The sequence below is a fragment of the Phyllostomus discolor genome, chromosome 4 (genome assembly GCF_004126475.2).
Source record: "Phyllostomus discolor isolate MPI-MPIP mPhyDis1 chromosome 4, mPhyDis1.pri.v3, whole genome shotgun sequence".
Classification (NCBI taxonomy): Eukaryota; Metazoa; Chordata; class Mammalia; order Chiroptera; family Phyllostomidae; genus Phyllostomus; species Phyllostomus discolor.
The window spans coordinates 5,165,626-5,177,626 of record NC_040906.2 but is presented as its reverse complement, the minus strand read 5'-3'; the positions used below and the strand labels follow the sequence as shown (position 1 = coordinate 5,177,626).

The 12,001-nt window shown below is 50.9% G+C and overlaps 1 long non-coding RNA gene across 1 annotated transcript; it reads left to right on the top strand.

The window, feature by feature from the left end:
• The first annotated feature begins 10,524 nt into the window (after window positions 1-10,524).
• LOC118499969 lies at window positions 10,525-11,667 on the top strand. Its single transcript, XR_004902488.1, has 2 exons — window positions 10,525-11,349; window positions 11,537-11,667. It is a non-coding gene; the product is annotated as an uncharacterized LOC118499969 (long non-coding RNA).
• The last annotated feature ends 334 nt before the right edge of the window (window positions 11,668-12,001 follow it).

Here is a 12,001-nt window from a genome sequence, read left to right as displayed (position 1 = left end):
CCCCCGGAATTCCCAGTGCCTAAAAAAAGCGGCAAAACTGTTATTCTCTGGAGTCCTTGAGATCTTGCTTCCCAGAATGTGCCCTCTGTTTGACTCAGACTTTTATGAGAGTTTCTTACAGGTTTACCCATTTCTTAACGTCGACACTTTAAAAGGGCGACTATTAGGGTATGTGAGTGATACCACAATAACATATTCCGTATGAAAATATATGAACTCCAGCCCTGGCTGGCATAGCTCAGTGGATTGAGCTCGGGCTGCGAACCAAAGTGTCGCAGGTTCGATTCCCAGTCAGGGTACATGTGTGGGTTGCAGGCCACGGCCCCCAGCAACCGCACATTGATGTTTCTCTCTCTCTTTCTCCCTCCCTTCCCTCTCTAAAAATAAATAAATAAAGTCTTAAAAAAAAAAGAAAAGAAAATACACGAACTTCAAGGAGAAAGACAGCTCTCACTGAACTGTGACTATTATTTGCAGACCTGCCATGGCAGCTGAGTCAGAAGCAGCTTGGCAAACATGGAGGTGCATGGACTGCCTCCCCCATGGATCCAGAGTCCCAGCCCTCCTCACCATGGCCGCACCCCTTGGGGCAGGAGGCGGCAGAGGAAGAACTCTGGGACTGCGCTGCTGTTCCTGGCCCGCATCCAGCATCCTGGTTGCCAGGAGACACCTCTTACCACTTAGGTAGAATGAACAGCAAACCGAGGCAGGGGGAGGAGGGAGACAAGTCTCACCCACTGACTCAGGAGTCCTGGGACTGGTCCGACAATACTGCCAGGTGTCCCGACCTCCCAGCATACACCATGGTAGCATGGGGAGGGGGGGAAGTCCTTGCAATTCTATGTAGCGTTTCCACTGTCTGGGAAAGAAAGCCTTGAAGCTGTGCTTTCACCCCGAGGCCTGGAATGTGGGAGGGTCCACGGAGCCCAAAGAAAGAGCCCATAAAACAACGTTGGTGAATTGCCTACCTCTGGTCACTATCTGTTTTACAAGGGAGTCCCTGATGCTTACAAAAGGAGCCCATAAATAACTTTGGGAAAGTGCCCCAAACTTTGATTAACTGCCTCCTGTCACATACCTGTATTACAACAATATGAACAGAGGGACCTGGAGCAAGACCAGGATCTGGCCTAACAGACCCCCCCACGCACCCCCGCACATACTTAAGTCACCCCTCCCCTCCTGGGAAAGCTGGCACCACCTTCAGTAGTCCATCAATATGTAACTTCTTCACCCCCATCCTGCCAATTATATAAGTCCTCAGAACAAAGGACTTGCTCTCTTGGCTCTATGCCCCACCCCCCGCCCCAGGGGGCTTCCCATCCTGGCCTTCAGCCTGCTTTGCCCTGAACCTATGCCTTTCATCATGCCCCAGCCCCCACCCCCTTGCATAGCTAGGACCATTCTCTTCCGTGGGAACCGGTCACTAGTGACCCTGACTGCACGCTGATAGATGTGCTGATCTGTACTTCTTTACATGCATCGGTTTCTCCCATTAACGCCCCGATGGTAAGATCTATTTCCCACTCCCTGCCTCTGCCCTCCAGCCTCCCGACTTCCTTAGAAATCTCCAGATGCACCCAGCCACGTGCTCGCTTTCAGGCCCAGGCCTCTTCACCTGAGGCCCTGAGTGTGGCCACTGGATTCCCCCCCCCCCCAAAATCACTAGCATCTCCAGAGACCCCCGAGGGGTGCTGGCCTAGCCTGCTGGCTGGCAGAGCAGGAGCTCAGCAGGTGTTTCTGGAGTGAACTGGAGTTAAAGAGAGCCCTGTTGAGATGCCATTGAGGCTGAGACCCTGCAGGGGAGGGGAGAGGGCTCTGGGCAGGCACCACAGCTTGAACAAAGGCCCTGGAGAGAGAGCGCTGGTGCCCTGTTGAGAACTCAAAGGGGGACAAGGGGCTTGAAGACTTGGGATCAAGGTCAAAACAGAAGATCCACAGCAGAGGGGGCTAGAGAGGCAGACAGAGGTTTGGAAGACTTTTGCATGAGACACCTTTCTTTGCAAGCAGCTGCTCACAGCTATTCACAGACTCAAGGGGATTCATTGGTTCCCAGCAGCACAAAGTGCTGGGCAGCCCGATCACCCTTCAGGGCTGGCTTGATCCAGCAGCTCAAAGATGCCACCCTGTACTCGCTTTTCTGTCTCCCTGCCCCGCCCCCATGTCAGCTTTTGCTCAGAGCAGCTTTCATCCTTGTGGCAACATGCCTCTCACTGTAGTCCAGGCAATAAACCTCCTGGACACACATCTCAGAGTCAGGAGGGAGCTGGACAAGTCCTTCCCAGCTGCCCCAGCTAAGAGTGCCCTCCACTGCCCTTGGGTCATAGGCCCATCCTGAAACCAGGTAATGGGATTATGCTGCTAAGTGTGGGGCTGGGCCACCACCCCAATCCTGGCCTGGGTGGGGATTGGTGAGAGGAGAGTGAAGGGTCACTGGGGGGGGGGGGGCAACCACAGGAGCCAGGAAACTCCAACTCAATTTCACTTCCTCATCCCCATGGGGTATCTTCTCTACTCTGTGGGATTATAAAGGACAGATAGGCTCGAGTATGACAGGTGAGTGCTGCCCTCATCGCTGAGGTGCTCTGTGACCTCGTGCAGAATGCCCGGGTCCCCGTTGGAATGGGGTGCTGTTTTCCCTTCAGTGAAAGGAAAAGCTGGGTGACCTGGCAGTCACTAGGCCAGTTTTCCTGTTTACCCACCCAGGATTCTTCTTTCTGGAAAGGGGCAGTGGCCCAGGATGGCCAGCAGGTGGCAGCACAGAGGTGATTCCTGGCTTTGCTGCAGCTGGGGAGCCTGAGCTGGGTGAAGGCTGCCGGGTACCTCCAGGGGGATCCCACCGCCCCAGAGCTTTCCTGGGAACCCAGACCCCAAGTGCCAGGAGGCTGGCTTCGTGGGCATGCGACTCACACTTAGAAGGGCCCTGGGATGGGTTTAATGCTTTGCTGGCGCCATCTTGAAACCATAATAATTGTACAGGAGCCCTGTATTTTCCCTTTGCACTGGGCCCCAAAACTGCAGTGCAGGTGGCCTCAGGGAACCCCCTCACTGCTCTTTCCCACAAATATTCTGGGCCCTTCTCCCCTTTGTTGTGCCTCTGCCCAGCCTCAGGGGGCTCCTGGTCGTGCTTGTCTCCACCAGCCCACCGTCTGCTGGGAAGCCTGGGGAGCATGGGGTACCACCAGGGGAGGATGGGCATCCCCTATGTAGCTTGGGGTGTGGCCAGCAGGCTGCTGGAGCTGGGCTCTGGTCAGGGGTCAGTCTGGGACTTGGGAGTGGGCAGGAAATCCTCACTTGGCAGGTAAAGGGAGGCTGGCTGGACACGGGCAGTAGGTCCATCTGGAGAGCACGCAGCACGGGCAGGAGGACAGGGTAGGCACGCACAGCCCCAGGGCCCACCTTCAGCTGCGCTTCCCGCCTGTCCACAGCGGCAGCGTTCCAGGGCGGGTCACGATACCGCAGGGTTTCAGAGGGAGAGATGCCACCCGGGAGCTGCAGAAGGCACGCAGGGTGTGCACACAAGGCCCAGTCCAGATCGGGCACAGGGGCCTCACCAGGAGGGGCCTGGAAAAGGAGGAGGACTGCCCCCGGGTGGCCACAGAGGAGGGGAGCTGAGGGAGGAATGGGATCTGGGGGGCGGGGCGGGGGTGGAGCCAACGGAGATCTTGAGTGCAGATCAGGGAAGGGCAAGCTGCCGCATCCACGGAGGACCTGGGGAAAACACTGCTTCGCACTAGACAATCACGCACTGTTCAAAGTGGTCCTCCGATGATCTCCCCAGTACCCACCGGGCACCAGACGTAGTTACCGCAACATTACCGGCTATGTTTCCTATGCTTTGCATCCCCCGCACTGTTTCGTAACTGCCAATCTGTACCGTACTTCTTAATCCCCTTAGTGGGGGACCCAAGAGTTGGAAAATTTCAGTTTAGGTAATAGCTAATAAGCTTAGTAATCCATGGCCGTAAAAGCTGTTGTTCCCTGAACTGAAGGTATGACCCACCCTCACTCCAGGAGACGGGAAACAGTTCCACCTTTGTGCCTGGGGAGGCCTGCAGGCAATCGAGATGCTATCTGAGCCATTGTCCTCCAGGTGAGAGTCCACCGCCCACGGGTGAAAGAATGCTGCAGCTTTTTCTTTAAAAAGATGTATTTATTTATTTTTGGAGGGGAAGAGAGGGAGAGAAACATTAACGTGTGGTTGTCTCTCATGCACCCCTACTGGAGACCTGGCCCACAACCCAGGCCTGTGCCCTGACTGGGAACTGAACCAGCAACCCCTTGCTTCCCAGGCCGGCACTCAACCACTGAGCCACACCAGCCATGGCAGAATGCTGCAGCTTTTTATCTGATTAGCTTTTCCCCTGAATCCCATACCCCTTACCTACACTTTCCTTCTCTCTATAAAAAGGGTCGGTGTAAAATGGAATTTAAGACGGTCCATTAGGGCACATAACCCCGCCGTCTTCTCAGACTGCCGGCCGTCTGAACAAATCCCATAAAGACTCAATCCCTGTCTCCGCTTTTCGGTTCTGGTGGTGACAGGCAGCCCGAACGCCAGCTTTCCCGGCTTCACCTTCACCACCCAACCCCGTCCCCTCCCCTCTGGCCACCTTTACCTGCTGTCTGCACATTGGAGTCTGTTCTTTTGCCCATTTTAAAAAAGACTTTATTTATTTATATTTAGAGAGGGAAGGGAGGGAGAAAGAGAGAGAGAAAAACATCAGTGTGCAGTTGCTGGGGGCCGTGGCCTGCAACCCAGGCATGTGCCCTGAGTGGGAATTGAACCTGCGATGCTTTGGTTTGCAGCCCGCGCTCAATCCACCGAGCTACGTCAGCCAGGGCTCTTTTGCCCATTTTTAATTGGGCTGTTTAGGGTTTTGTTGTTGAGTTAGAGGAGTTTGGGTTTTATTGTAAATACTGTAGGAAATCATTGGATTCCTACCATGTTAAGCAGGGAAGTGATGTGACCTAATTTGGGTTTGTTTTATTATTTGGTCACTTCGCTGAGTGGAGAATGTTTTGAAAGTGAAGCAATTATAGTTGGAGAGACTAGAGGCAGGCTGTAAATGGAAGGAGGGCTGGGCCTGGAAGCAGATGTGGTTGAGGGAAACGCTCGTTTTAGATTCTTTGGAGAACACAGCAGCATGAGCAGGACCCGCGTGGCAGAGACTGGCCAGCCACTCACCCCACCTGCTCCTCCTCCCGGGCGGGGGGCCGCCGTGCGTTCCCCAGACTCCCTGGGCACCACAGCTGTGCTCATCTGACCAAGTTCTAGCCCAGGGGTGTCAAACTCCTTTTCATCGGGGGGGCCACGTCGGCCTTGAGGTTGCCTTCAAAGGGCTGAATGCAATTTCAACTCCATAACCGTTAAGGAGCAGTTACATTTGTACTAAAGTTACTAAAGTCCTAAAGTTACATCCGGCCCTTTGAAGGCAACGGTGAGGCTGGTGTGGCCCCCGGTGACAATGAGCCTGACACCCTGCTCTAGCCGAAGGCAGCGGCCAACACATCCAGGCCCCTCCAAAGTCCCACCCCGGGTCCTCCTTGTTCTTTCCTGTCCACTTGCTGAGTGAGGAGATTGCCAGTGACCCTAATAGGACAGCGGCCCGGGGGGAGGGAGCCCGGGTCCCTACGTGATCACACGGACACCTCCCCGACCCCACAGCACTGCTCTGAACCGTGGGTGAGTGAGAAATAAACCTTTGCTCTGTTGAGCTACCACGAATGTGGGGCCCATCCGTGCCATTGTTTAACCCGAGACGCTGGTTAACTCCACCCTGCCCAGCATCCAGCCCTCCAGCAGTACAACCGACGGAGTGGCCCTCTGCCGTTGATGCGGAATGACCTCTGAAAGGACAAAACCGGCACCACTTGCCACTGTGGCACCATTCGCCAAGCAGGCCTGAGACCTGGTCAGGCGTGACTGCCGGTTCAGTCTTCGAGCTCGCGTCCCTGGGACTGGAGGTGGCTGGAAAGCTGCTGCCGCTGCCGCAGACGATCACATGGGAGCAAACCGCAGCTCAGGCAAACCCAGCGGAGGTCTCCCGTGCTGAAACACCGCCCCCAGCCCCGGGGCCACGCCACAGCACCCCGCCCCTTTCATACGATGCAGTTAGTTATCGTCCAATCAGAACTCAGAGGCCCTGCATCTCCCTGCTGGCGTCTCTCTCCACACCACGCCCCCTTCCACCCTTGGACAGTGAGTAAAGGTTTGCTCGCTGCGTCTTCTCCTCTTTGTGGGTGATTTCACAGCCCCTGTCACCAACCACCCAGCCATCTCCAAGATACTTGAAGTGAAAAAAAGCAAGGCATGGGCCTGCCCCATGTGGCTCGGGGGGAGCATCGCCCTGCAAAGGTAGCACATTTGTTCGATTCCTGGTCAGGGCACGTTCCTAGGTTGCAGGTTCAGTCCCCGGTGCTCCTACAAGAGGCAACCCATCAATGTTTCTCTCTCACATGGATGTTTCTCTCCCTCTCTTTCTCCCTCCATCCCCCTCTCTAAAGATAAAATACAATCTTACAAAAGAAAACAAAAAAGTAAGGTACAGGAGAATGCGTCTAACCTGTTAGTTCTTGTGTAAAAAACAGGTGAGGAAAAATAATGAAAACATAATTCCTTGTTCATGTACAACGGTGGAACCAGTAACACTGGTTACTCCCACACAGAGGAGCTGAGGGCTCGGGGATGGGTTAGAGACCTTTCGATTTGTACCTGTTGAATTTTGAATCATGTGAATGTGTTTCCTAATTTAAAATTTTAGGGTTTTTTTTTTAATTTTATTTCTTTTTAGACAGAGGGGAAGGGAGGGAGAAAAAGTGGGAGAGAGACATCCATGTGAGAGAGAAACATCTATTGGTTGCCTCTTGCACATTCCTGATGGGGACCTGGCCTGCAACCCAGGCTTGTGCCCTGACTGGTAATTGAACCAGTGACCTTTCGGTTCCAAGGCCTGTGCTCAATCCACCGAGCCACAACAGTCAGGGATGAAACTTTACTTAGGAAATGAAAAGGAGTATGCCAGAGATGTGGGCATGTTTAAATACTGGTAGAAGGAGCAAGTACAAACAAAAACGCCCCAAATACAAAGCTGGAAGTTGGGGGAAAGCCCTGAAGAGGCAGGGCTGGCTCCTGGGGCACGGGGGAGGGGACTGCCAGGGCGGGGGAAGGGGCGCTCAGGGCGGGCAGGGTGCACGGAGGGAGTGAGGAGTGGGGGTCCCAGCAAGTGTGTCAATGCAAACGGGAAGGCAGGGCGGATGGGCTCTTCTCAAAGAGCTTTTATTTAGCAGGTGAAGTAGCCAAGTGAGAAGGAGAACAGTGGTGGTGTGACTTGACTCGCATGGGAGAATAGGGGGTCTCGTGGACAAGGGGATGAGGGGACGAGGGGAATGGATGCCTTCCCGGGAGCACCGAGGGCGGGGCCAAGGCGGGAGCCACGTATTTAGAATTCCACCTCTCCTAATCCTCCGTCCCCCGTCTCCCTCCGCTCTGCCCCGCTGTTTCAGCTGCGCTTCTTCGCCGCTCAGGAGTGGTCCCACGACCTCTGCTGGGAGGCTGTGCTCGGATGACCTGCCTGCTGCTCCTTGCTCCTTCCCAGGACAGCAGGCTTTTCTCCAGCCGTCTCAGAGCCGGGCAGGACGGAGCGGGATTGCGCACTGGACATCGGCGCTGTGGCTTGGGGCATGCCGAGAGAGCTCACCCAGGCTGGCAGAGGCCCGAGGGCGCCCACCTCACAGAGCCAAATCAACTCAGTCCTTCAAATAAGCCACTCAGAGAAAGACAAAGCCAGATGCTTTCACACTGATGTGTAATCTAGAAAACAACAAAGCGAAGGAGCAGGACGGCAACAGACCTGGGTACGGTTTAAAGGCAGCCAGAGGGGAGGGGTTGAGGAGGGCTGGGTGAAACATGTGCAGGGATTAAGAAGTACAGATTGGTAGTTACAGAATAGTCACGGAGATGTACTGGGTTTGCCAACACGTCCATTACATTTTTTTTCCATGAAATAAAAGACATTTTTCATTTTCACCAATAACTTTATTGATTTGGATATATTTTTTAAAGAGTTTATTTATTTAGAGAGAGGGGATGGGAGAAAGAGAGGGAGAGAAACATCAGTGTGTGACTGCCTCCTACTGGGGACCTTGCCCACAGCGCAGGCTTGTGCCCTGACTGGGAATCCAACCGGTGACCCTTTGGTTCACAGGCTGGGACTCAATCCACCAGCCAGGGTGATTTGGATATTCTGAGTATCCAATCAGAGTCAGCTGTCTCCTGCTATTGGCTTCTAGTGGGGAGAGGCCAGGGTGCTGCTGAACATCTTCCAATGCATGAGACAGCCCCACAGCAAAGAATTATTTGACCAAAATATCAATAGTACCAAGAAACTCTGCAAACCACTTTGATACATTCAGTCACAGCACCTCTCCCATAGTGCACAAATCTTTTTTTTGCATTTCAGTGGTGTTTTTACCTTTCTTGAAATAATAATTATATTCTGAAAATGTTACATATCTTCTTCCATCTTCAATATTACAATGGTTGCACAAAAATTCCCCAATTTTGATGTTTTTTTAAATGCACACTGATATGGCAGCTGTCACAAGACAATCTAACAAAATTGTTTCAAATGAAGTTAAAGACAGCTAAGCACCACTAGAGCCATCATACGGAAAAAGCATAAAGGAGATAAAGGAGTTTATGGCCAACCCGATAAGGTTCTGCATAGGAAACATAGTCAATTATATTGTAATAATTGTGCATGGTGTCAGATGGATACTAGATTTACTGGGGTGATCACCCTAAGTTATAGAAATGTGTAATCACTGGGTTGTACACCTGAAACGAATATGCTATTGTATATCAACTATAAGTGAAAAATAAAAAAATACTTTAAAAAAGAAATTAAAAAGTAAAACATGATAGACCAAAATAAATCGGCCTTGAGCTTGGAAGACTGGCAGATGTTTAGGATTTACTGTTAAGTGAGAGAACAAGGGGGAGGGGAGCAGATTCAGAATGGTCCATACCTGCCCTGGCTGGTGTGGCTCAGAGGACTGAGCGTGGGCTGCAAACCAAAGGGTTGCTGGTTTGATTTCCAAGCAGGGCACATGCCCAGGTTGCGGGCCAGGTTCCTAGTAGGGCATATGCAAGAGGCAGCCACACACTGATATTTCTCACCCTCTCTTTCTCCTTCCCTTCTCCTCTCTCTAAAAATAAATAAGTAAAAACCTTTTTTTTAAAAAAGGTCCATACCTAATGCATTCAACCACATAAAAACAGTGCATAGAAAATTAAAAGAAAACACACCTAAATATTTATAGGGGTTACCTCTGGTTGTTGAGATGGCAGGTTTTCCCCTTCATTTGTTTATATTCTCCAAAACGTTCTACAATATATATCAGTGGTTCTGCAGCAGTGAGCAGTCAAGTCCCGATTTCACAGTTAGGGGCCTTCTCCCTGGAAAAATGCTCATAAGCTCTGTGGCCCTCCCTCCCAGAGGCAGGAGTGTCCGAATGCAAAGGAGTGCTCTTCCCCACCTGTAGGGGGCAGAATGGCTCCTGGGCCACCACCACTGACTGCAAGCTGAGCAACAATACCAAACTTCCAATAGAAATGTGCAAATTCAAAGTGGAAGCACCAAACAAAGGAGCCCAGAGGCCGTTGGCTGTGCCGCCCCAGCCTTGTCCAAGGAAGGGGGTTACCCTGCCCTGAGCCCCACAACAGGTCGCTGTCACAGGTCTGTCATCCTTGGGGAGGGGGTTGCACCAGGCATGTAAACATTCATCCACTTTAAAAATAAATAGATAAAATCTTTAAAAAAACATTCCATTCACCCACCCAGCTCCTTGCTTCACATCCCTGGCTCACAAGTGCCTTTAGGAAAAAAGGTGGCTGCTAACCCTGGCTAGTGTAGCTTAGTAGATTGAGCGTGGGCCTGTGAACCAAAAGGTCGCCGGTTTGAATCCCAGTCAGGGCACATGCATGGATTGCAGGCCAGGTTCCCAGTTTGGGGCATGCAAGAGGCAACCACACAATGATGTTTCTCTCCCTCTCTTTCTCCTTCCCTTCCCCTGTCTGTAAAAGTAAATAAATAAAATCTTTTTTAAAAAATGTGGCTGCTTTTAGGGTAGAGGTTTGTAAACTTGTACAATTCTAAGGACCAGAAAGGCAAAGCATACAAGAAATAAACTGCCAGAGTATACTCACACTTTCTTTTATATGTTATAAGGTACAAGCATACGATGCTAGAGCTCTGACACTGAAAAAATATAATCTGGAAATGGAAATAATTATTAAGAATTTCCTGCCCTGGCTGGCATAGCTCAGTGGATTGAGTGCAGGCTGTGAACCAAAGCATCGCAGGTTCGATTCCCAGTCAGGGCACATGCCTGGGTCGCAGGCCACGGCCCGCAGCAACTGCACATTGATGTTTCTCTCTCTATCTTTCTCCCTCCCTTCCCTCTCTAAAAATAAATAAATAAATAAATAAATAAATAAATAAAGTATTTAAAAAAAAGAATTTCCTAATTCATGACTCCTCCAATCTCAAATCTGAACTCGGACATTCCTTTCTGATGTCCCAAGGTGTCGATCCCTGCCAGGCCAGGAATGCTGTGCAGCAACATGCAGGAGCAAACTCATCTTTGAGTCCATTACCTGGGAGCGATATTTAGTTTTATTTTGTTCCATAACAAAAAAAAAAAACAGCTGCTCACAGACATAGGTACTTCCAAACACGGAAAGAATTTTTGCACAACGCTTTTCAGATTTAGGGTAACCATTCCCAAGATATCTGTAGAATTCAGGGGTTCCAACATCATCATAATTAGTTTTCAGTATAGTGTGGCACTGCAATTCAATAGTAGCTCTTCACTGACGTTATTACTATTAATTGAGAAAGGTGAGCCGAACAAGATTAGTTCATTTTCATCAAGTTTGAAATCAGAGAACCTTTTTTGGGATTCAGTCCTCAGCTCTTTAATTCCTGGAATGGAGTTCACGGCATTACTTTCATTTTCGGAAACTAATCTCAGCGTAGGGAAGTGGGCCAAGTTGTTCCTTGCCAGATGTGTTTCCCAAAGACACACGCTCGCTAGGAAAGAGCGAACGGCATCGTGCATTTTTGTAACCACGCGCGCACGCCCTTGCGGAGAAATCTCCAGCACGTTTAGATAAGTCCCAATGTCAACCAACAAGGCTAGGTCTTTGACCCACTCTTTGCTAGTAAGCTGAGGCACAGGTTCTCCTTTAGAAGACGTGAAAAAGGCCATTTCTCCCATCAGTTCAAAAAACTGCCGTAGCATGATACCACGTCTCAGCCACTTAAGTTCCACGGAGCAGAACAGGTTTTCACGCTGTGCATCCAACTCACTGAACAAAGTGCTGAACTCCCTGTGGTGTGAGCCACAGGCCCGTGTCCAGGCCACAGAGAAAATGACTGTGCCCGTCACAGGATCCGTCTTTAACTCTTCACCACAAACGGATTCCTGCACAACGAGGCCGTGCCCAGATTTAAGTTTCGGGTCTTTCCAGAGCCCTGGCACTTAACGTTTCAGTTTTGTGACAGTTGTTTCACACCGACCACTGCAGAATCACCATCTGTGCTAACGCTGGCTAATTTTGACCACTCTACACTAAATTTTTTAAGACCTTTCTCAACATATCAAAATAAGCCATTTCCTGATGTTGTGCCTGCCAGGGGTACCACATCCAGGAGTTCCTCCGTCCCATCAAAAGCTTCATCAGCCCTGGCTGGTGTGGCTCAGTGGATTGAGTGCCAGCCTGTGAACCAAATGGTCACCAGCTTAATTCTGAGTCAGGGCACATGCCTGGGTTGTGGGCCAGGTCCCCAGCAGGGGCCATGTGAGAGGCAACCACACATTGATGTTTCTCTCCCTTTCTCCCTGCCTTCCCTTCTCTCTAAAAATAAATAAATAAAATATTTTAAAAATATAAATAAATAAAAATCAAGAGGTTTTCTTTTAAACCAGTATTTTC